The sequence below is a fragment of the Gallus gallus genome, chromosome 2, assembly GCF_016699485.2.
Source record: "Gallus gallus isolate bGalGal1 chromosome 2, bGalGal1.mat.broiler.GRCg7b, whole genome shotgun sequence".
In the NCBI taxonomy this organism is placed as follows: Eukaryota; Metazoa; Chordata; class Aves; order Galliformes; family Phasianidae; genus Gallus; species Gallus gallus.
The window spans coordinates 86963386-86989422 of record NC_052533.1 but is presented as its reverse complement, the minus strand read 5'-3'; positions in this window follow the sequence as shown (position 1 = coordinate 86989422).

The following is a 26037-nucleotide window of genomic DNA, read 5'->3' as shown; positions in this document are numbered from 1 at the left end:
TCAAAGTAATGAATTTGATAGGGGGAGAAGGGAATGTTTTATGTTTATTTTTATTAGTTTTAAACAGAAACAGTTGTGGAAATATTATATTATTGAAGCTTGCAGAATTTAAGTGGTTTCTGTTCAGCATATCGCTATTTTTCTTTTCTGCCAGTATCTGATTGCCATAATTTTGAATAATCTGCTTGTCTTTCAAAAAAAAAAAAAAAAAAAAGGATATTCGTCTCAGGAATAGAACACGGTTCCATCATTGGAGATGCATTAGGCTTTTGTTAGATATTTCTTTACATCCTATTTATTCAGAAGTATCTAAGTAATTAATCGCTAGCAGGATAGTTATGCAGCTGAATGGAACAGTATATGTTTCTCAGCCTTCAGTGTCTGAAGACTGCAAGAAATATAGGGAAAATCCCATGAATAACTTTCTATTTCTAAAAGCGTGATGCATGGTTTTCTTCTATATTAAAGTTCTGGGGGCTAAGTCTACACATTAAGCACCTACTACCAGAACACATTAAAAATCTGTTGCTGAGGATGGATTTGCTATCGATGTCCCTGTAGCATTATCCTTTGAAATGGCAGGGGTGACCTCAGAATTGAAACTCCAGAGGACTCTCAAATTAAGTACTTTGAATATGGTGCCATTATAAGGCTTGATCAAATGTTGATGGGAGTCTTCCATCAGCAAAAATTGCAATATTGGGCACATAGAGAATCTAAGAAAACCACATTCTGTAATGAGTTTGCAAATTCTGGTTTGCTTCAAAGTTCCCTTTTATATACTTCCAGTACATTTATGTATACACCTACTAAATATATGCTTGTATGTTAAACGCCAAAGAATAGATCATGACTCTCGAGAAGTACAGAAAAATAGTCCTCGATCTCCAGCTCAAGGCTAGCTTTCATTTACTGTGAGTTTAGTTTGCAAGCAAATCAATAGCTAGTAGACTAGTGATATATCTGGTGATTTACTTATTCATTGACTGAAAAGTAATTGAGTGGGTTAGAGTACATGTAAAAATGCTTCTCTTGTATTAGTAAAAATTCCATTTCATTTTTGCTTTCCAATATGAATGTACTTCTACATGGAAATTCCCTCTGCCAGAATGGAAGCATTTAGTGCTTACTGAGAAACATATAAGAGTGGCTAGAGTAACCATGCTTCTTAAAGCCTGAAAAGAAGACACTGCTTGAAACAAATTATAAAGAGATATTTCTAGACATATTCTATTTCCAGACAGTTTGAAAAACAGGAGAATATCTTGTGTTGAGAAGGCTGGAGAAAATGTGCTGTACCATTCATAATTTCAAGTTACAGAAGTAAAGTAGGAACAAAGTAGTTCTCACAGAACAGCGCATCAAGTTCAGAGATGGCCTGTGCTTGAATAGTGGAGTTTTTAGAGTTGCTCTGTGCCAAAAGAGTTCAGATGTATCCACGAGTTAAATAAATTGCTATGAAGACTGTTTCAAAAGTAATGCCTCATAATTTATTATGTTGGCTGATGACGTCAGAGGCTGATGTTGATGTATATCTTGTTGCCGTGCAACAGACGGCAGCAGAGGGCCAGCAGAGGGGCAGCCTGACAAAATGGTGACTGACGTGGAAGTTTGGATGAATCAAAGGTGTGGAAATGAATTCCACTGTGCAGAAAAAACGGCACCCATTAACATTCATTGACACTTTCTGAACGTTTCTGCCGACTAAATAGTGGATGTGAGCACAGTGAGGCTTTGGGTGTTGTGTTTAAGCAGTGATGACAGCAACATGAAAGAGAAGCCACATTCTGGATTGCCATGCACTGCTGTCACACCACAAAATGAAGTGCATCTTGATTACCTCATCTGCACAAATCGGCTAATGATGGTGACTGCTGAAAAAAATAGTATGTTTTTAGCTGAGAATTTACTCTATCAAATAGTACTATTGTGCTCACTGTATTTGTTGTAAATTCCATGGAAATAAATAGAAGGTAGTACTTTCAGAGCAAAGTACATGTCTATGAGTAGCCATTATGCCTATGCAGCTTGTAGCAAATATAAGATGAAAGGCACCAAAGTCAGTGAAATAGAAATAAATTAAGTTGTTCTATATCGTATTTTTGGTGATCTAGGTATAAACAGTTTTCAAAAGTCAGCTGACTTACACTACCTTGGTAATGAAAAGGTATGTTAGAGCCCCAGACATGGTGATGTATTTGAACAACAACCCTTCCAGCTCTTTGGGTCAGTTGATTACCAAGTTATCTTGTTTCAGCAATATAAAAACTGGAAAAGGAATATGAAATTACTCCTATCCATGTAGGAGTAATTTTAAAATATATTGTAATTTTAAATTATATATAACAATATTATATACTTTTATTATTATTTACATTATATATTATTATTATTTAATTATTATTAATTATAGCTTTTAAAATATATTGTACAAGAGTAAAACATGACCATATGGTAATGATTCTGCTATTTTTCATTGAAAGTATTACTCAGGTGTCTATGCTAAATATAAGTTCTTCTTTTTCTTAACTTTACGTATCTCTATATCCTTAGTGTTACAGAATTAGTGCCCTTATGGGATATGGTTTCTGCCATTATTTTTTTCTTCTGTTAACTGCTGCTTTAGGCTGCTCATTCACTCTCTTTGCTCTCCTCAGAGAAATTTGTCCAGCAACTAGCTATTTTTTTTTTTTTTTTCACAGAAGACAAAGAACTTTCAAAGCATGACAAGAAATAATATTTCCTTTCTGTATGTAGTGGTCAAAGAAAAAGCTGGATCCAGAATCCACATTATATTCAGGAAAAGACATTATTTTGCAATTTGCTCCCTATATATTTGTAAGTATATATTATATTATTTTTTACGTTATACTATATTTACATGTAAGTAAGGAAATCTGTGAACAACTATGCACATTCATGAGATTATTAGAGGAGCAAATCATTTCAGAACACAGACAGGGATAAAACATGATGCAGGTAGGGGAATAATAGAAATGTTTTGTTTTGTACAGAAAAACACCATCATTTTTGCTAATTTAATGCATTATTATTATTAGAAAAAAATTGTATCAAATTCAAAAAGTAGTTATATTTGGCATACATGCTTGAAAAACTAGAATACAAAACTAGAATTGTGATGTGAGAAGCTGTATTTGTTTACCCTCATGAACTGGTACACACATTGTAAGTGAAGCATTTCTAGAATATCTCAGTCAATAAATTTAAAAACAAGAGATTAAATTTAGATTCCTAGAGTCTATATTTGTATGTATAAATAAATGATTTTTTAAAATATTCAATACACAAAACAATCTCAACAATAGTTCCTGAGTACTTAGTAATTTCCAATGATCAAACTGTTGTTTATGTCACTGAATATTGTTTTTCAGGACCTTAGATTCAGGATTATCCTTCTGAAAATCTTAACCAATGATCCAAAATTGTGTCTAATAGAAATCCATATGAGCTTTGTCTCAGAATATTAATCAATTCACAGCACCATAACATATATATACATATAGACAGCCTGTGCAAATTCTGAAATCATGCCACTATCTTGTAGGCAAATGACTGAAACACTAAAGTTGATAAATCATAAAACCAACTGTGCTTTCTCCTGAAACCTAGACACAGATTAAATAATAATAATAAAAAGAATAAATATATAGTATCTTGAAATACACTAAGTAAGTGATAGTACACAGAAAGACACCAAATGGCCTTGATTTTATAGAGAATAGCATTTGAAAATTCATATTCTTTGAATATACTTTGTTTAGTCAGTCAGATCATCATTATGGATGACTTTCTGTAAAAAGGTAGAAGAGAGGGAATATTTGTTCCCTACACTTCAAAGCCTAATAGGACTTTTAATGCATGGAATTTAATAAATTTTGTCAAACAAAGCGTCCTCAGACTGCTCCCAATTAAATCAAACACTGAAGATGTTAATTTATGGAAGAAGATCCAATGAATCACAATGCGTAAATACATAATTTGTTTAAGGAGAACTCTTCTACTTTTAATGTGTATTTATTCTGTAAAATAATATTTTGTATGGCATGTTGGTTTCTCTTTTTAATGTAAAAAAAATCACCATGAAATAATGAGAGAGAAATAACAACCATTTAAAATAATTTTACCTATCTCCAGGCATACCTACTGGAAGATCAGACACTTACCCATGTTATTCTCTAGAAAACAGGAGGGATGAACTCACAGCTACCTTTGTTAAATGCTTATTACAGCCTTAGAGTAAGAGTGCAGCATTCTTCTTGAGGATCATTATTTGAAATACAGTTGCTTAAAATCCTTTTATGCACCTGTGTCACATTCAGGACACTCAGAAAAGTCTGTTGTTTGAGCAGTTTCAGTAAGTCTAATGTTTTTTGTGCCTACCTAGGATGATGTGATGGTTGGCTATTCAAAGCTGATTACTTATTTTTTCACTGAAGGTGTTTTATTTTCTGTTCCTACTCAATAAATAAATAAACAAACAAACAAACAAACAGACAAACAAACAAATAAATAAATAGTGATAGCACTTATGGCATTTATTAAACAAAATGTATAACTCATATGAATGTACAGCTCATTTCTGATAATAAAACTATTTTATATTATCTTCTAAAGAAGTGTGTGGCAAAAGACGTGGGCTTCTGGGAAGGCAATATGAGACATTTCCTCTAAATATCTATGACTTTAATCTGAAAACAATTTACATATATACATATATATATAAAAAATCAAAAATATTTAAATAGCTTCAGGTAAAAAAAAAAAAATTGTAACATTCACAGTTCAAAATTTAAGATCAAACATCCACTGTTCTAGTATCTCTGTTTTATTACTGTTCTCCAAGCCCTCTTTTTGGGTGTATCTAGGCATTGTCTTTAAATCTTATGTTGCCATTTTATTTAATAAAGCATTTAGTTGAATAGAATGCAATCTTAGTTCACTGTTCCAATGGAAAAATAATGCAGTATCTTAAACAATTAAATAAGTAATACGTATTTATTCTTATCTGCTGTATCTTATAGACAAATAGGCTTATGCTAAATGGATTGTTTTCTGCAACATGCCTCAGAATAAACATAGGTCATCCTCAGACATATGTATTCGATCTTGGAAAGAGACCATCTCTCATTAGAAATAAATTCAGAAATTGCCCATTTCTTCAGTCTATGCTAATTTACAGAGTGACCACTGTAGAGTCCAGCACGTAAGTGCACACAAAGATTTCACGCTGACCAAGTGATGTCTTAAACAGTCATGTCCTAGTTCATGGTAAAGGAATTCTGGAATAGTCCCTCTCCATTAAAAAAAAAAAAAAGAGAGAGAGAAAGAAAGAAAAAAAAAAGAAGAAGAAGAAGAAGGAGAAAAAGAATCAGATTACTTATCTCAGAAATGGATAATATTTTGTTTTCTTTTCTATACTTAATGCTATCCTGAAGGGATTCCTCTGTGCTTGTAAATTGAATGATTGGCTAGCTATTCTCTGATCCCTAAGGGCATGTGACATAGCAGAGAGCATGCTCATACAGTTGAAATATCATCATCTCAAAAAACAAAGCAGTATCATCCATGCTGCTTCTTGATAACATATCCTGGATTATTCAGTCTTCTGAAGTATGACTGAGTGCTGTCTGGAAGGATGCAAAACCAAAGTAGGAAGTGTTCAAAACTGTCTTTTGCTTCTATTTAGTTTAGTAGCACGATGGTAGCAATTTGCACTTACAGGCATGACTGCATACATCAATAAATGCAACTTACATCCTGCAAAAAGATTCACACAGGAGAGTTTTTTCAACATTCTTGTTAAGTTCAGAAATTTTCTAAGGACTGTACACAGGTGAAGTGAATCAAAGTGTGAACAAAAATCTGTGTATCTCTCTTTTCTCTGCAGAGAAAAGAGAAATGAATACCTTTCATTATGTTGAGAAGTCATAACAGATCGTTTCAAACTTGTTTCCAGTATTTTTCCATGGTGCTATAGAATCATAGAATCATAGAATCATAGAATGGCCTGGGTTGAAAAGGGACCACAATGATCATCTGGTTTCAACCCCCATGCTATGTGCAGGGTTGATAACCACTAGACTGGGCTGCCCAGTGCCACATCCAGCCTGGCCTTGAATGCCTCCAGGGATGGGGCATCCACAACCTCCTTGGGCAACCTGTTCCAGTGTGTCACCACCCTCTGTGTGAAAAACTTCCTTCTAATATCAAACTGGAAATTCCCCTGTCTCAGTTTAAAACTATTCTCCCTTTCCTAACACTAACACTAACTCTATCCACCCTCTTAAACAGCCATTCCCAATCCTGTTTATATGCTCCCTTCAAGTACTGGAAGGACACAGTGAGGTCTCCCCGGAGCCTTCTCTTCTCTAAGCTAAACAATCCCAGTTCCCTCAACCTTTCCTCATAGGAGAGGTGCTCCAGCCCTCTGATCATCTTAGTGGCCCTCCTCTGGACCCTCTCCAAGAGTTTCACGTCCTTCCTGTACTGGGGGCCCTAGGCCTGGACTCAGTACTCCAGATGTGGTCTCACAAGAGCTGAATAGAGGGGCACAATCACCTCCCTCTCCCTGCTGGCCACCCCTTTTTTAATGCAGCGCAGAATACAGTTGGCCTTCCGGATTGCAAGTGCACGCTGGCTCATGTCCAGCTTCTTGTCCACCAGGACCTGCAAATCCTTCTCCACAGGGTTGCTCTCAAGGAGATCTTTCCTCAGTTTGTTTAAGTACCTGGGATTGCCCTGATCCAAGTGCTATGCTACATAGTGAAACCACTTTACAGTCTACAGTGAATAGTAGAAGATTTAGGGTAGATTCCAAGAATTAAACTAATTAAACCATTTGAGAAATCCATTAGATAGATTAAATAGCACCTTGATCATTTAGAAATATCATTGTGATTTTTTCATTTTAAATAATTATATTTTATTCAAAATTTTAATAGACAAAGTAGCAGAAAGTCCATAGTTGGGCTGGATGATTTTGAAGGTCTTTTCCAACCTTCATGATTCAATGATTCTAATTTAATGTTTAATTCAATGAAGCTTTTAAAAACCTTCCTTGAAATATTCCTGTCATTTAATAAAGCCTGGGACACCCAAAGGTGATGCAGGTGAACAACATGCTTTTGGTACTCTTTGTGACATTGGCAAGGAGCCATTGAATTTAGGCATTTTAATAGTCAGGCATAAGACCTCCCCATCATTTTCTTGCTATTATAGTTAAGTCATACTATGGCCAATTTCAAACGTGATCTTAAAGAAATTACTTTAATTTCACTCAGCTGAAAAAAATGGATGAAACCTACTTTCTGCCGTATTAGATTGTTAGGGTTGCCTTCTGCTTGTAAATTTTGTCTAGCAATTTTTATTTGACATCCTGAAGGTCAGGTAATCTTGTGTTCCTTTAAAGAACAAATTCCTTCATTAGAAATTACATCTTCAAGCCTTTCAAGGATTGCTTCGTGTAGGAAATAGTCCAAAGGAGCAAGACTCAGAATTCTCTCAGCTCTTCTTCTGATAGTTCTCTATCTGGATAGGGGAAAGATTTTAAGTTTGAGCTCCACAGACTTAACAGTATGCAATGGAGTTTCAAATGCTTAGTCTTTTGAAAATCTCAAATCTCAAATTTAGTCTCAGTAAATACATTAATGTTTTGATGTCCCTCTAGTGCAGTTTGCCAGAATAAAGATCCCTATGTTGACTATAGTGACTCAAGGTAAAAAGAAATGTGCATATCCAGTGAAAGTAACAGGTAATAAGATGTGATATAATAAGAGAAGCTCCTAGGAAAGACTTCCTCAGTTTCACTAGTAGGATGGCAATCTGTACAGTACCGTGTATTACTGATTAGGTGTACTTGTTTTCCTCTGTTTTTTTGCAAATACAACTCTATATGGTTAATGTCTGCTCCTCATAAGTCATGAGGGATAAGGAAGGGACTCCCTGCTACACTATTCTGGCCTGTGAGTGAAGACTGACTCTTAATTTAGACATATGAAACTGAATTTTCTGTTTCCCTGCGTCAGGCACTTGCTCTTTTCTTTTGGTGTCAACTGTTACAATTGCATCAGGCAAAGAAATTCACCTCTATCTTTGCCGAGCATCTTGAAAACATCATCTATAATTGTTTGTCTTGTGTAGCTTCAATTGAAATAAATGGGATTTCATCTCACGGTGGTCGAAGTTTGTGTTCTTTGAGCGTTAGCTTTAGGAGAATATGTGGCAAAAGCAGAATAAGTTTGTGAATTGAAAAGCGATGCTGAATGACATTCAGATGTGTATTGGAGACAATTTTTATCTTAAGCTTTCCTCAGAGTGATATTTCAACTAAGGAACTCTGATTTCCAGAAGCTCATTGCTGTTTGATTTTAAAGAAGAGATTATTGCTCTTGTTCTCTTAATAATTTTGCCTTGCTCTGATCAGTTACCCTAGGAATAATATTCAAACCGGAAAGAAGTGAAATTTGTGAATAAATAACCAGGATTTACAAAATTTCCCCATCCCTCTAATTGACTTTTGACTAGCTGTAGACTGCATCCAGGATGTTCTAATCACATTTTTCTTTCACAGAATAGATGACTTTTGTGTTTGGTACACACAGTTGGATTCCTCTACAAGGAAGAGACACCTGAAATTTATATGTTAAATTGCTCACCAAACAAGTTCATAGTCAGACAACTCACTGTCATTCTGCTCATCCATTTCTGTCTTTGAGACAATTTAATCTGCAGTATCTTAGGCTAAAATTTTAGGCCTTACATGGAGTTTGTCTTCATTTATCACTGCACTCCCCACATGAAATTACCTTGTAAAGTCCTAGTGGACTTTGCAGAATATATTCATTTCAGACACACCTGCTTTTTTCTTTTCTCTCTACCAATTCCCCAATCTTCTCTTAGAAGAAAGAGAGAAAGAGAGAAAGAGAGAAAGAGAGAAAGAGAGAAAGAGAGAAAGAGAGAAAGAGAGAAAGAGAGAAAGAGAGAAAGAGAGAAAGGAAGGAAGGAAGGAAGGAAGGAAGGAAGGAAGGAAGGAAGGAAGGAAGGAAGGAAGGAAGGAAGGAAGGAAGGAAGGAAGGAAGGAAGGAAGGAAGGAAGGAAGGAGGAAGGAAGAAAGGAAGGAAGGAAGGAAGGAAGGAAGGAAGGAAGGAAGGAAGGAATAATTTCAAAGTCATATCTTTCTTAATATCTACTTAGTAATACTGTCAAAACAAATAGAATTTATAAAATTATTGTATAGTCCAGGGGAACAGCAGTGACCCAGTTGGGGTGCACATTGTGCAGTTAAGCACTGAAGAACTTTAGCCCAAGGAGTGTGCCATGGGCCATTGGCTTTATCACCATATCTGAGTGAAGAATTTCAGACTCTTTCTACCCTCACTTCCAGTTACTCATTCCCACTCCTGGAGTTTATTCTGAACCTATTTGGCTTTGCTTGGTTTACACTGCAGCAATAACATACTGAGATGGAACGCGGGAGAGAACAAATCAATAGAACAAACAGAGAAAAGAACTTATGACTCTACAGCCTCAGACAATATTTTCTGTATACATGATACACTAAATAATCTGCAATATGGAGTTCAAAACAAAAGAAAGATTACTTAGAAAGTCCTGGAAGATTGTACTATAGGCTCCTTTTATTCTTTCTGCATGCAGATTGATCTAGGCTAGAGACAAAGGTGCTTTTTTGTTTGTTCGTTTGTTTTTGTTTTTTGTTATTGCTTGTTTGTTTTATGGTGGTAGTGGACAGAACATAGATATATTTCATTTGCTGCATCTGTCCTAATGATCAGCTCACATATGAGTGTGTGTGTGTGTGTGTCACAGTACTTTGTTAACTTCTAACTTCCTTCCAGATTAGAAGAAAATAAAGACATTCTACAAAAGCAGCATCTTTGCTTGAATGTGTGACCTTCCCGCTTCCTGATTTATTAGCTTAATTTGGTATGAAGCACCCTCTCTTAATGGTTAATTTCTGCTATAAATATTTTGAATTTTAAATTATACATTGGCTATTTTGGCACTGCACTTCTAATGCTGAATATAATAGGTTGTTACTCCTCTTCTGTGATGTAAAGAAAAAATGTTGTATCACCTGGTCTTTACTCTAAATGCTGATTAACCAGAAGTCCTTGCACGGCTTTTCGTTAACAGAGAAAATTCACATCTTCTTGAGTATACCTTTTGCAATATTTTGACTCCATTTAAGCTCTTAATTATCAAAGCTGACAAAAAAGAAGTATTTACAAGTCAATCAAAGAATGTATGTGGAAAAATCTAAAGTAGCTTCATACTAAAATTTGAATCACATTAAGAGTGGTAATGACTTCAATACTTCTTTTTTACTGAAGACATCGCTCTAATAATTTGACTTTTTTGATTATAGGGTCACCAATCCATTTCATACTTTGTTAGCGCTATAACATTCAGAATTGTGTTTCACGTATATTATCAAGATGCTAACAAAATATTTTCTGCTCTTTAGATGACAATTCCCACTTTACAGTGCATGCATCTCAATTACTAATTGCTGTTGAGACCTTTACATGCTAAGCCAGAGACCTATCAGACTTCACCCTGGCTTCTATATTTATAAATAATGTGTGGCATATTTCTGACATCAGTTTCTCATTTGCAGAGTAAACTAATAATGTAAGATGGAATGGAAAGACACAGAGATAATCCTCACTGACCCTTGGGGTCACCCTGTGCTTTGCTATAAAGATGAAAAGAAATGAGCTGCAGCTCAGCCCTTTAAATTAACAGCAAAAGATATCAAATCCTTAAACCATTTAACAACTTAATTTGAATTGGTTTTGTTTTTCTTTTATTTCTTGTGGGAGAAGGAAATGGGAAAGTCTGATTAGGGTGGGTTTCCAATTCTACCAGTCTTTGAACTAACATTTGGAAGCATGGACTCAATATTTAAATCATTTTATTGTATATTTAGTGAGTTTATATATATTGCAATATGTCAGTAGAGCCATTCTGTGATGTCATTCATGCTACAGTTTAGCTCTAGATGGGACATTTTAGAACAGTTCAAATATTAATGTTACTAATGACTTCATTCTTTTAGGTTTCACTGCTTTTCCTATGGCCTCTTAAAAGAAGTAATGAAACACCCAGTGATTCTACCACAGGAAATTGGTATTTTATTGAAAGATACTTTTCAGCCTTTTCATTTTTGACCCTTTTCACTGATTTTTGGCTATAATTTAAATACTTAGCTAAAAATTTAGTTATTTTCATCTCTTATCAGATATTTTTATTATTGTTGCTCTGAGCCTCTACTATGCTGATGATAATTGAAATTGCTGTATTTCTTCAATATTGGTATGCAGTAAAACATACTTTGGGATCCCATATAATCATTACTACACAGCATTAGATTATTATGTCACCAGTTTAGGATTGCTTTTGACTTCATTATAAAACCTGACAGGAAAATAAGATGGATTACATGGCTACCAGCTGAGCTAAAGTTTAAATTACTTTTCTGCATCCTACGGAATAAAGCTTCCTGACTTCACAAATAGAATTAAAATTAAAACAAACAAACAAACACACTGACATCTGATCTAACATAAGTGTGAATAGTAGTGATAAAAGTAGCTAATAGAAAATGTACTTTGCATCTAGCAGAAGAGGTTGCAGTGGTGTGAGTTTCCAGCATGAAAAGAAGAGAGGTTTGAATATTGATCTTTTGAAGCTCCATTAGCTATATGTTGAGCATTGCTGACATCACAGATTGATGTCTCTTTAAACTGTGTCTCAGATTGGATCACTTGGGGAAACCAGCTATTGACTTCGGATGTTTGTGCCATTCAGCCACTGGAGAATGCTGTCTTTCCATTTCTCTCTCCCTCTGTTTGTTTGTCTGTGTCTCTCTTGAATTCATGTACAAATTAACACACACATGCTTCTCCTTTTACATTAGGAAATATTACATTTATTTTTTTTCCGTAAATATATGTTGCCAAAGTTGCATTTATGATTCCTTACTATTTCTGTACATTACGGCATGCAGATCAAGATATTCACAATGTAAAGTATTGAGATCACATTTAGGAAGGTCTAAAGGAATGAGCATCATCTTGTCTGCTGAGACCTTCATTTCACCTTGTAAAGTGAGGCGACTGTAATAGCCTCCAGAGGAAGGTTGCAGGAATCAATATAGACAAAGAAACCAAAACCCTTCTCAGGTGCTGGTAGCAGTGATGTGTGCTTGTGTACGTTCGTGCCTGTATGCACACAGATGAAGAGAGCTGGTTTCTGATGAAAAGGAATGCAAATGTTAAAGGCATTGATCAGCACTCATCTCCGTTCAACCTCATGCCCTCTGTTACATCAATACATTGGAAACATAATTTGTATCAGCAGTTGTTTCTTTAATTAAGATCTCTCCCAAATCTTTCTCATTGATTCATGCCATTAACTTATTGACCAACTTGCTTATGCTGAGATGGTAGTTTTTGCTGAAAGAGGGTATCTCTCTCAGTTCACAATGCTGGTGCGCTACAAATTTCTTCTTAGCAACTAATGGGAAAATGGGAGCTCACTCAACTTTGGCAATACTTTAACAGAAAGCCACACACACACACACACACACACACACACACACACACACAGAATAGTTGCTTACCATCTCAGAACTTTGAACACGTGTGCAAAATAAGAAATATTTCATCTTTATAACATGTGCAATTTAACAACATTTACAAAATACTATAAATATAGGATATGTGTAATCTCCAATCTCTATAGGCTACTAGCCAATAACCAGGAACTAAATGACTGAGCTTGAACTGAAATTTCAGCAATTCTTAGGGATTAAAATTAGGGAATTAAGAATAATTTATGACTCATTCCATCAAATAGTTGGTAAAAAGATGACAATCAAGGCAGAGCAGAATTAAAATTAGGTAAAATTTTAAAAAAGAATATTCCACAAATATTTCATTGTAATTGTGCATATTTCATAATTTCATCTGGTCCATTTATGTTAGCTTGTCATAAATACTCTAGTAAACAGATTTAGTGGTCAGTATGTTCATAGATACAGAATTTCCTTTGGATATACAGAGTGTAAAATTGAGTATTTGTAGTAGAAACTTGACTCAGGTGGAATAAAAATCAGACTACATAATCTTATCCAGTCAAACTTTGCACAGATTTCAAACAGTTATAAACAGTTTATGCAAGAATCACAGATAAGGATTTCTTCAATGAAATTATTTAAATATAAGATTCTGTCTCATATGGACTCTGTAATGGCTTCTAGAACTTCAGGAAAGTACAAAGACTTATATAAATGCTTCCTTGGGAGGTTCAACAACTCAAGAGAAGAAAGAAGGAATACAGCAATTGGTACTTCTAGTGCTAATTTCCAGATGTAGCATTCCAGAGACAGATAAGGCACACATGGCACTCATTAAAGAGATATGTCGGATATGTGTCAACCTCACTAAAATACTTTAAAATCATATTTAAAGTGACCAGCCAAAAATGGCTGACTTGAGCTTTGCGTTGGGTGAAAGAAGCACAAAGTAGTACAATAATGGCAGGATTCCGGGAAGAGAAGTATACAGATTTGGGAGATACAATCACTACAACAGAGAGTAAAGATAGTATTGACAGGGGAGATTATCAGGAGTAGAAGCTTATCCTCACAAAGTAATGTATTAATATTAATGCAATTAATCAAACAATTTCTTGTGTCTCTTAAGAAATTAGTATTTGAGATGAATTTACCCTATGTGGCAGAACTTGAATTGAGACTCTAGATGTTGCTTTCAGAAGTATAGCACCTCCTCGAAGACAGAGGTAAACAACACACTCTAAATTTACTCAAGGCACAATTCATCGCTGACTGCCCTGATGGTCTCTTTTAAACCTGCTTTGTCAAGACAAGTTGCAGCACGTCAAACAACATTTTATCAATATCAATATCAGTGATGATCATAATAGAGTTTGCCAGAAATACAATATGGAATGGATGCTGTTTTGCAGTAAAATTTTTTATTTTTTATTCACCAAACTCAAAATTCTTTGTATTTTGCATGACTTGGACAAGTTAGATAGTTCTACCATGTAATTTTCAGAAGTAGTTTTATGACCTTCCTAGAAATGAAATTAATCTCAAGGAAATTATACAAAGTGCTGTGCATCCCCTCCAAAGGGTCAAGGCATATGTAAAAAGAGGGGTGAGATGACTTAACTATGTGCAAGGAAAAGTGTGACCAAGTGTAAAAATCAGGCATGTAAGCTAAAATTAACCTTGTGTGGCCTTGAATTACAGAACTTGCATTTGTAAAGGATAGAGCTTTCACAAAAAATGTGCTCTCCCTTGAGAGCTACTACAGCAACTAGATCAAATCTCATGAATATTCATATAGCTATATATTTTAAAAGGGGAAAAATACGCCCTCTGTTTTACAGAACTCTGATTTCCATTTAAAATGTGTATTTACTTTAATATCGCTATCCAGCCCATGATAGATCTACAACTATCTCTCTCCAAAAGCAGTGATACCCAAAACTGGTTTTGAGTGTTTGATGTCAGTTATGTTGATTGTATCTTTTGCAGATTCCATGTGAGGGAAAAGCATGAGCCTCTTATTGTCCTTCTAACCCTATTTCAACCATCTGCATTTTCATGGCTGTGAGCTAACAAGTAATATGCTGAGTAGTCAGTTGGAGAAGCCACAGATCCCATAGTGGCTGGCAACTGTCTTCTTTTTGGCCATCTCAGAGAACAACGCATGACAGCACAACTAGGATTCAGACAGGATACAATTTCAAAAATGTTAGTGGATCATTAAATCCATCATCCACATATCTGATGTGAGAGTAGCACAAATAAACCTAATTTCTGGTGCACTTTTCTGTAACAGAAAAAAAAAAAATACACTTTTGGATGAACATTCCTCAGGAACACTAACCCTAATGAATAAGTGGCCAGGGATGTATTGCAAATGATGTGCTCTCTGAAGTAAGTTTAACCAAAATTGTTTTCAGATCTGCGGAACTTGAGTTCAGATGTTATCAGTGGGAAATCTGGAGGTTTGGCAATTTGCTTGGAGATTATTTCATTCTCTTCAAAAAAAAAAACCCCACAAAAAAAAAAAAAAAACAAAAAGAAAACAAAACAAAACAAAAAAAAACAATGAAGTAGTTTGGGGCAGTAGGATAAGAAAGTCACATGAATGTTGTGGCTAAAATGAGCAGGAGTTAATTCCATAGTAGGTGAAATGAGGCTTTGAGATTCCCCGGACAGAGCTTTAAGGTGAACTATGAGGAAAATATACTGCAGATTTCAATTGACACACCATTTTTCTATTATTTTAGTGAGTCTACAACTTAAGACAAGATTTGATCAAATGATGCTAATTCACATTATCAAAGTTATTTCCAGAATGGGTGAAATCCTGGCAAAGTACCCATCAAAGTTAATTTAGTTAACTGGTGGATTCTTCTCTACACTCTGAAATAAGTATGGAACACAATTTTCATTAGATTGCTTTCTAATCCATTTAGTTAATTTGGTTTTTGAACTGCACATAGAAAAGAAAGTATGTTCTGTTGCAAATTTCAGATAAAATGAGAAAATGCTTACCCAGAGACTCACATCACATAGAAAAATAAAGGACTGCAAATCCCTCAAGTCAACAGATGAGAAGTTTACTATTTGTCTAATTTTAAGATTTTGGACATACAAGGAAATTTTATATTATTTGCAGTAGTGTGTGATCATCAGCCTTTGTGAGAGGATTCATTCCAAATAAGAAATTATAAAATTTAAGGTAAACAACCAGTCTTCATTGCAAGGGCTTCACTGTCAGTGTATCTGTGGGCAATTCTATCTTGTTGCCCCTTCCACAGAAGAGAATTTTTGTCTCTGTTACTTGTGCAGAGTTCTAGTTATGAAATACACACCATTATTTGTCTTTCTTCAGTCTCTCAAGAGTACTATCAGTAGTCTGAAAAGCTCTGACATGTATTATTTTATACTATTTATTGTTTTTCTTGGTAGTGCAGACAATGTAATGCACTAAAAGCAATAGAAAACTGAAAGGTCAGATTGTAAAATTGGCAGACATCTATATCAAACCTACTATACACAAACTGTATCATTATGCAAACTTCTCAGAAGTGCCTCTTGCTGGAAAAAAAAAAAAAAAAAAAAAGGATTTATTTACTTGTCATTTTTCAGACTGAGGAAATAAATGGCCCAGATTGGCTTCTTTTTAGCCTTCTGGATTTTATAAGAAACAGTAATGCCATCTAAAATGTTTGTTTATTCTGCACATAACACAACAAAGGATAAATTAGTTAATATTCACTTGATAAGTGATTCATTTGAATTTCACACTGATTGCACTACAGATTTTTTTTCACATATCTTCAAATGCTCTGAAATCTGCTTTTTGCATATTTGCTCCACAAATTTGAGGAAATGCCATTCACTGTTACTTCCAACTTTCAGCATTCTTTTACAAAAGACTCTTTGCAGTCAGCAGATTAAATAGTATAATATAGGACACTGTCCTAACCCTCTGGTCCTCTTGTCATTAAAAAGAACCTAAGCAACCCCATCTGGAATATGGCAATGGGCAATAATAAATGTTTTGCTCAAAGGGTTAGCCAGAACATCTTCGTTGGAGGCAAATTGCACTGAATTACGTAAGGAACGTGTTTGGGTAGGAAAACAGTAATAAATAAATTGAAGATGTGGACTAAATATTTTTAAGAAACATTTTCAACATTTCAACGACTAGAGTAGTTTAAAGAGGGTAACATGGAGTAAAACAAAAAATCTTGCTTAGGCAGGCTGTCTCAGTCCCTTCAAATATACATCAAATGCCTAGAGAGTTTTAATGAAGAATCTTGTATCTTTGATCAGGTCCTTGAGGTGTCTCTGGGGCTCCCAATGGGTCAGTCCATCAGCAGCCAGGGCCCATCCCAACATCCCAGTGAGGAATATCCTTTCATCCACTGTTTAAAGGGTGTTTCCCTCTGAAAAGATTTTTTCTTCATCTGAAGTATGTCTTCATCTAATAAAAGCAGACTGTTACAAAGTCACTCGCATTACTCACATTACTCCCAGGAAACCACAGTTGAACCTCCTGAAGAACACTAACAGATGTGTCTGGCCTGAAGTCTTGGGCATGGTTCATCCCAAAGCAGACTGAACAGCTGGTCCAGGGACTGCACTCAGATCTAAGAAGTCCAAAGTGAAATTAGCTGAGTGATTATGACCATGATATGCAGCGAGGGTATCACTGTTACATAACTATTCTACTGCACTGAAAGACATGAGAAGTTTCTCACTTCTACTCTTAAGAGAAATTATTCCTATAAAAAAAAAAATCAATTTCTACTCTCTATAAGTAATTATTACTTATTTATTCATGATGAAGTGAAACTCAGAAAGATTGACTTAGTGGCTTTATGGTTAGGGCATTCTTACTTTTCAGATGTATCAGATGGTGCTGCAAGTCCAAGTAGCTCTGTGACCTGCAACTAATTCCAGCTGGCTCCATAGTGACAGGAAACAAACAAACAAACAAAAATAGTGTTCACTCTTTGAGAAATGAAAATGCTTTAAACATTCTGAATTTTAGTTTACAAGTTTCTTTTTATACAATGGCTGCTCCAAAAGTAATGCTTCCTATTTTTCTTATGCTGGCGACACTGTCAGAGAATATTGGTGGTATGGTAGTAGAGGTTGAACCTTCTCACCAGTATTCCGTTATATTTTGTTGCCATGCGACAGATGGCAGCAGAGGGGCAGTCTGACATGAAATGTGAATGAACTAAACTTGTCAATGAATTCCTCCATGCAGAAAAAATGGCACACACTGACACTGAAATTCACTGACATTTGCTGAACACTGATGGAGAGCAAACAGAATTTGAGAACAGTGTGGGATAAGTGGTGTGTTTCATCACTGGCAACAGGAACAGTAGTTCATCTCTGCTGGTCCAGGTATTGATGAGCGTGGCATGCAGGCTCTTGTTCATCACTGGTAAAAACACATACCCAATGGTGGAGGTGTTGAAAAGTAGTGCTTGTAGCTGAGAATTTGCTCTATCCAACAGTGTTACTGTGCTTTTTGTATCTGTTGTAGCTTCCATAAAGATAAATAGGAGGTATTACTTTCAGAGCAACCTACATATCTTCTTGGTACCTTGAGCTGGGCTTGATTTTGCTATGAAAAATGGTTGTGGATATTTCCTGTGACTGCTTCTAAAAGATGACGTGAGTACTTTTTTAATATGTGGTATTTCATTTATACTGTTTTCCAGACTACATGTACTATGAAAACATCAGGTGGGAGTATATTAGACTTGTGTAGTTTGGATGAATGATTGGATAGCATTAAACATAATTGTTGCTTTCAGCAACAGCGATGTTAGCCACCTGTGTTAGGCCTCTGTACGCACTGATCAATAACCTGATCAGGGCCAAATGACTGCAGACACACACCAATATGATGAGCAGCAAAATGGCATCTATTCACTACTAAACACAGCTTATATACATTTTTACCTATAAAACCGTGCTGTCATGTCCCTGATTGGTTCACACCAGATAACATTGTGCCTTATTTGGCCTTTTCCACATTCTTTTCTCATCCTTCTTCTTCTCCTGTTTTCTCTGCATCAAGGTCAGCATGATAGCACTGTCTCTCTATGCTTAGGGAGAGGCCTGTCCCGTACATCCCATAGCCCCACAAGATGCCTACTACAACACATAATTACGTATTTTTTGTATTTAATGAAAAATAAATGCAGTTTTTTGATTAAAGACAGTTTCACATACTTCATATGTGTTTTACTCTAGTGTATTAGTATAAGAATATCTTCTACACATTTTTTTTGTTTTTCATATGTTTTAGTCATGGTGATAGATTCTGAAGTCAAAGCTACTTATGATACACCAATTTGTCTAATCCTGGTTGAAAGTTGGTGTGTGGGGTAATTAAAAAGGCAGCATTTTAAAATTTATTACTATATTTTGTTTTCTCTGTGTAATTAGTGTTTTGGATATTTAATTGGTCTTTAAATTAAAATATAGTAATGTGTGGTGTTTTGAGGTCTTTAGAATATTAGATTCTGCCATGACGCTTCTTTTACTTCAGATTTTAAAAGTCTCTTCATTATATTTGAGACATTTGGGGCAATTATGCATTCTTTATTGCATTCATTCCAAAAGTAAAAAGAATATTGCAAATATCGGACAACTTTTCCTTTTATTCATGAAGAGTAACTTAGGTAACTGATCAAATTTTACTTTCAGTATAGAATTAAGCCAGAAGAATCTTAGACTTTTTTATTTAATAACGTAAAACGGAAGGCTAAAATAGGTTCCTCCTTTTGTCCTTTTGCAAATTTTTTGGTTATTCCTGTTAAAATCCAAGCCTTTGACTTCTTGCTCTTTTAATCCAATTGAGGCAATGACAAACAAGAAAGTCAGTTTCTGAGTGGAAAAAAAAATGAAAAAAACAACAACTATGAGAATTAAATAACTTTGAAATTTAGATCTAGTTTGTCAGAAAAATGGGGCTTTGAAACATGATAGTAACCACTCTAGCAGGATTTGGAAATTTCTAGATATAGAACTTGCCATATCTCTCAGGAAGGTATCATCTACATCAGCAACCTATAAATGAAAGTCTTTAGAGGGCTCTGCTATGGTAGGATGCTTCAGTTTTCAAGCAAATTATGGGAGAAGTCTATGTATCGCATACTTAGGAATACATTTAACATCTATTAGGACTGCATGAGAGTTTCAGAAAAGAGAAGATTCAGTCATACTACAAAAAAAAAAAAAAAGATTTAGATCCTTTTAGATCCTTTAAATCCTGCGCTGATAGCATTGCTTGACTAAAGTATACAGTAAAATAAGCCAAAAATCTGGAAAACAAAAACCAAGATATTTTTAATCTCAATAAATATGTTGAGTAAATACTACTCTAGAGAAGGTTTTGAGTGATTGGATCTAAGCTTCTCCTCAACTTGTCTTGCAATGTCAGATCATCTGTAGATGAATTGATCTATAAAGAGAACAAAGCAAAACAAAATAAAAATGAAAATAAATACAAGAAACAGATTACATTCACAATACATATTTATATTAGTTGTCACTGAAATACAGAAATGTAAGTTTAAAGTGTCCTTCCAGAACACCACTCATCTGCTCAAGAGAACTGCATCTAGGATATTCAACATTATGGAATCTAAAAATGCTTTTATCCTACCTATTTGTCATTGGCTAAATAGTAGTTAAAAGGAACACAGTATCTGGAAATGTTGGCCACATACATACAGATCATAGCCATTGCATAGGTAGGTAAGGTCACATCAGCATAGATAGCTTCTTGGAAAAGGAAAAAAATACATAAGCATTGAAAGAATAAATAGTATTGCATGAATCAATACAGACAGCGAGAGTAGCCTAAACAGATAAATTTCCTTGCTGTTTTGACTTTTTGGTGTGAAGAATACTTGGTGCAAGACAGGAAGCAAACGAAAGATCTATTTTTGTCGTAGCTTCAAAGACCAAAAACTCTTGAAATGTCTCCTCAATAAATCCATAACTATATAAAAGACTATCTCATAAAATTTATAGAATCACTGTAACTTGAGAACCCTTGCAGAAATGACCTTAAATTGGAACCACAGATTCTACTGAGGAAGCCCACTGATTTTCAAAGCAGACATAAATACATGTTTCAGAGTTATGGGTGCTCAAATATTTTTAATTTAAAACAGTTGAGTTATCACTCAACTATAATATTATCCCAGCTCAGCAGTTCTTTTATGTACCTAGCTACCACTATAGTGAATAAAGCAATTCCTGAAGATAGTTACAGAGCTGAACTTCAATACATCTTTGTTTGCTTGTGATGATTTGTTGGTTTGTGTCTTAAACTAACAAAAAAATCTCAACTGGGCATGCACTTACGCAGGTGCTCATTTTTGCTTATTATAAATGTATCTTTGCAGAATTCAACATTTGAATGCAATATTTACTTTTATTTTTGTATAAAACTTTTGAATTTAACTGTACAGTTGATCTTGTTTTGTGTAAGTTTTCATACCTTTTTTGAAAGTGAATCCTCTAGTATATTTCCTTATATTTTCCTTTGTGTATTTCCAATATAATAGTTTATATGCTACAATATCTTAGTTTCTTTGATATCAAAAGTTTAGAAGTATATTGTATTTACTTTTTTTGCCATGAACAAAAATTTATTTTAATCAGTGAGATTTCTACCTACAATCTTTATGGATGGATTTGGATTTGGCCCTTCATGACTGCTTTGTTCTCACTGCTTGTTGGACTGTAAGACTATGGGTGGTAAATGGTCTACATTAGGGATCCTGTAGGTAGGTGTGGACACATTCTAACAGATTTACTTACAGTACTATTGCAGATGCCTTTTAAAAGGGAAAAAATTCTCACTAAATCGCAAAGGAATGCCAGGTCTTGGTCTTACTTGAGGATTCTTTTTTTTATTTTATTATTTTTTTAATGTGTGTGGTAGTTTTGATGGATCCTCTTACTCAAAATCCATCAGCCCATCTGATACCACTGAAACCTGTGAAGTGTTAACTCTTAACCTCATCCTTTTGGAAAATGACTTAAAATGGGTAAAAGGATGTGTGTTATGTGGAGAACGGGGATATATATTAAAAAATAAATAATAGTGTGATAGGGATGAGGGACGGGGGGGCTGATGGCTTAAATCTCCGTGGGCCTTGGAATCGAGCCTGTTTCAGTCAGATTGTGGCCCTGCTAACAAATCCAATAGCAGCTAATCTGATCATCTGCTCTCTAGTTTTCATGCTGTGTTTTCTTCAGAGTTCCTTCTCCTAGTTCCAGTCTGTGACAGTGTGATAAGACACAAGAAATTTAGTCATCATTGCAGCTGTAAAGGAGCTCAGAGAAGGGATTATGATATTCCATAACCCTTACATTAGACACGGACGGGGCAGCCACTGCTGTGATTACAGGCCTGAATACTGCTGTTATTTTTCCCACCTCCCTCCCACTATTCACTTATTTATTTGTTTGTTTGTTTTGCTTTTCTGTTTTTCACCGAAAGCTTTAAAAGATTAGCTGAGAAATAGTCACCATCACAATCATCATCCTAAATCTTGTTGTGCAGAACTCAGAAGTTGTGCAGCTCAGAAGGTTGTTACCCTTCTACCCAACATGACCAAGATAACTCTCAAGCAAGTTATCAAAAACATTCATCCGCTATTCAGTCATTATTAGGAAATTCAAACACTGTAAGCTGAACAAATCAACATGGAATGCAGAGACGATGCCACAAGGAGTACTGATTTGGGGAAAACATATTTACTGCTGAGGCAAGTCAGAGATTATGCTGCTTTTCCTGATTTTTGCACATGGCAAAAAAATTGCAAGGAATATATTATTTGCAGTAGTTCTTGCTTCTGGGTATCAAAGAGGTTTGCAGTATTATTGCTGAACCAGTTACACTTGCGTTAATCGACATTCCAGCTGCAAGTCTTCTTACTCCATGACACTGATCCCAAAAAACTGATCTCCCTGAAAACAAAACAGAAATTATTTTAATATCAAAGTCATGCAATAATTTAGAAAATAGGTGACAGTGGAATTCAGATTTCTCTCATTCACAGAAGTAGAAAAATTGTCTGGAAATACTCCGTGGTTTTTAATTTTATTTGTTTGTTTGTTTGTTTTTTAAACCTAGAAGTGACAGATAATTTATATTGGCTTAAGCTGTTGCTTAAAGACTATTTCTTGTATTTCAAACAGAATACTTTCACTGACATCGTTATTTGCTATGCAGTATTATTATAAGGAAAGATGCTGTACGGAAATGTAATCCGTATGACTCAATGAGGAGAAGGAAGGCCAGACGTTCAGCTTGGATGTTCTGTCTCTCTGAACACATGTGGTGTGCAGCGGTACACATGCCTGTGAGGAGGGCCAGGCAGATCCAGAAATAGAGGCATGTATGTTACTGGATAGGTTCAATAGATACTTCTGAAGACATATCTGAAGATTTCTGTGTGGATGAAGAGAACATACCCAGTCACCACTAGACTCTGATTGAGGAGGAGATGTTTTCATTACAGGAGTGAAAGTTCTGTAGACTTCTCTCTGGCTCCTCATGGGACCAAAAGAAGTGCCTGTTGTGAGCATGGGACACCTAGTTCTTACCACAGAATTCAGATCACATTCAAGGCTTTTGCCTGCAAGTGAAGGTGGACAAAGCTGTAAATTCTGCTCACAATGGAGGCCGCTGGCCAGATGGCTGAGGAGGGACCTTTGGATAATTCAGAAAGGATGTCCACTCCATTCAAATACTAAAGGAGTGTATGGGAACTGTTGAACCTCTGATTGACAACCTGAGGGAAGCACTGAGTCAGCCACAAGAGCACAGGTGAAGGCAATTCACCTGTGTGACCGGAAGAGGTGGAGCCTGGCTGCACCTCTCCTAGACCCCATTTAAGGGCTGACTGCCACTGAGGAAGGATCTCTCTTTGGAGATCACTCCTTGTGGAGTTTTTTGTGAGCCTACAATACCAGTGAGTATTTTCATTTATTTATGATTAACTTTTCCAACGTGATAATCTTACTAAACCTAACTTCTCTGTATACCTATTGATAATCCAATACTTTACAGCATCTGTATTCTTATTGACCTTACAAGGAGTAATGATCTACCTTACATACAGCTGGAGACTTCAACTCTGACATGAGATCAGAGGAGAATGTATTTAAGTGTAATGTACCTAAAATACAGCAATGTAAATATTATGTCAATACTTTGTATTGGAATATATGTTAGTACTTACTTAATATGTATTTAAATATATGTAATTGTAATGAAAGGAGTGACATATTACTCTCAGTAATTCCTACTAACAGCTCATGTTTAAAATTTAATCAAGCTTTTCCAAATGTGTCTTGCTGTATTTGATGCTGTTTATAATAGTTTCTGTGTGAATTTTCTTTCTAATTGAAAGACTTATGGGGTACTATTTCTTTGAAAGTTGGTTGGATATAATTTATTTTGACTAATCAAAGTTTTGCATACCGTTACTGTAAGGTTTAACTCAGCAGTACTTTCTGGAAATAGCTGGTACTTTCTTTAAGAAAAATAATTCTGTGTATTTTTTCACAGAGTTTTTTTGCTGAGACACTGCCTACACAAAGGTAATTCCAAGGCATATGTAGGTTTGCATTAGTACTCACTTGTTGACAAATCCAGATGGATTTATTTGCATTTTCTTTTCACAGAGAATATAGGAAGGATTAAATAATATCACAGAATAAAAATGCCCAGATAAAAATAAACTGTGATAAAAAGACTACTCAAACTCTTCTGAAAAACAAAACAAACAAACAATACCTCCCCTAAAGCAAACAAACAAAAACACCCACTACCAACACCATAACCAACAAAAAACAGAAAACAAACAAACAAAAAAACCAATACAAAACTGACAGACAGCTAAGATTGATGACAAGATTCTCTGTTAATTCCGCATACTTTGTATTAGGGGATTCAATGTCATCTCTGCCCACAGAGTACAAAACAAATGATGTTTAAACATTTTTGCTATGTGCAATCATAGAATCATTCAGGTTGGGAAAGACCTTCACGATCATCAATCATGACCTAGTCATACTACCCTAACTAACAACCGTCTGCTAAATCATGTCCCTGAGCACCACATCCAAACAGTTTTCAAACACATCCAGGGATGGTGATGCAACCACCTGCCTCAGGAGCCTGTTCCAGTGTTTAACAACCCTTCCTGTAAAGAAGTGTTTCCTGATATCCAACCTAAGCTTATCCTGGAGCATCTTAAGGCCATTTCCCCTTGTCCTGTCACCAGTGAGAAGAGACCAACCCTGCTCTCGCTGTAAGCACCTTTCAAATATTGGAAGAGAGCAGTAAGGTCTCCCCTCAGCCTCCTTTTCCTCAAACTAAACAGCCCCAGTTCCTTCAGTCTCTCCTCATAGGGCACATTCTCCAAGTCCTTCACAAGCCTTGTTGCCCTTCTTTGGACCTGCTCCAGCACCTCAATGTCCCTTCTGTACTGAGGTGCCCAAAACTGAACACAGTACTCAAAGTGAGGCCTCTCCAATACCGAGAACAGGGGCAAGATTACTTCCCTAGTCCTGCTCACCACACCATTCCTGATACAAGCCAGGATGCCATTGGCCTTCTTGGCCACCTAGGCACACTGCTGGCTCATATTCAGCTGACTGTCCATTAGTACACCAACGTCCCTTTCTGTCAGGCAGCTTTCCAGGCACTCCTCCCCAAGCCTTTAGGGTGGCCTGGGGTTGCTGTGACGAAAATATAGGACCTGACACTTGGCCCTATTGAAACCCATACAGTTTGCCTTGGCCTATCGATCCAGTCTATCCAGGTTCCTTTGTAGTGCCCTTCTCCCCTCAGGCAGATCAACACTCCCTCCCAACTTGGCATCATCTGCAAACTTACTGAGGATGCACTCAATCTCCTCATCAAGATTGTTAATAAAGACGTTAAACAAAAGTGGCCCCAGTACCGAGCCCTGAGGGACACCGCTTGTGACTGGCCGCCAACTGGATTTAACTCTATTGACCACAACTCTTTGGGCCTGGCAACCCAGCCAGTGTTTCACCCAGTGGAGCGTATGTCCATCCAAACCATGGGCAGCCAGCTTCTCCACAAGAATGTTGTGTCAAAGGCCTTACTGAAGTCCAGGTAGACCACATCAACAGTCTTACCCTCATCCAATAAACGGGTCACCTTGCCATAGAATGAAACCAGGTTTGTCAGACAGGATCTACCATTCAGAAGCCCATGCTGACTGGGCCTGATCCCCTGGTTGACCTTTAACTGGTCCATGATGGCTCCCAAGATTATCTGCTCCATAACCTTCCTGGGCACTGAGGTGAGACTGATAGGTCTGTAGCTATGAGGATCATCTTTCCAGCCCGTTTTGAAGATG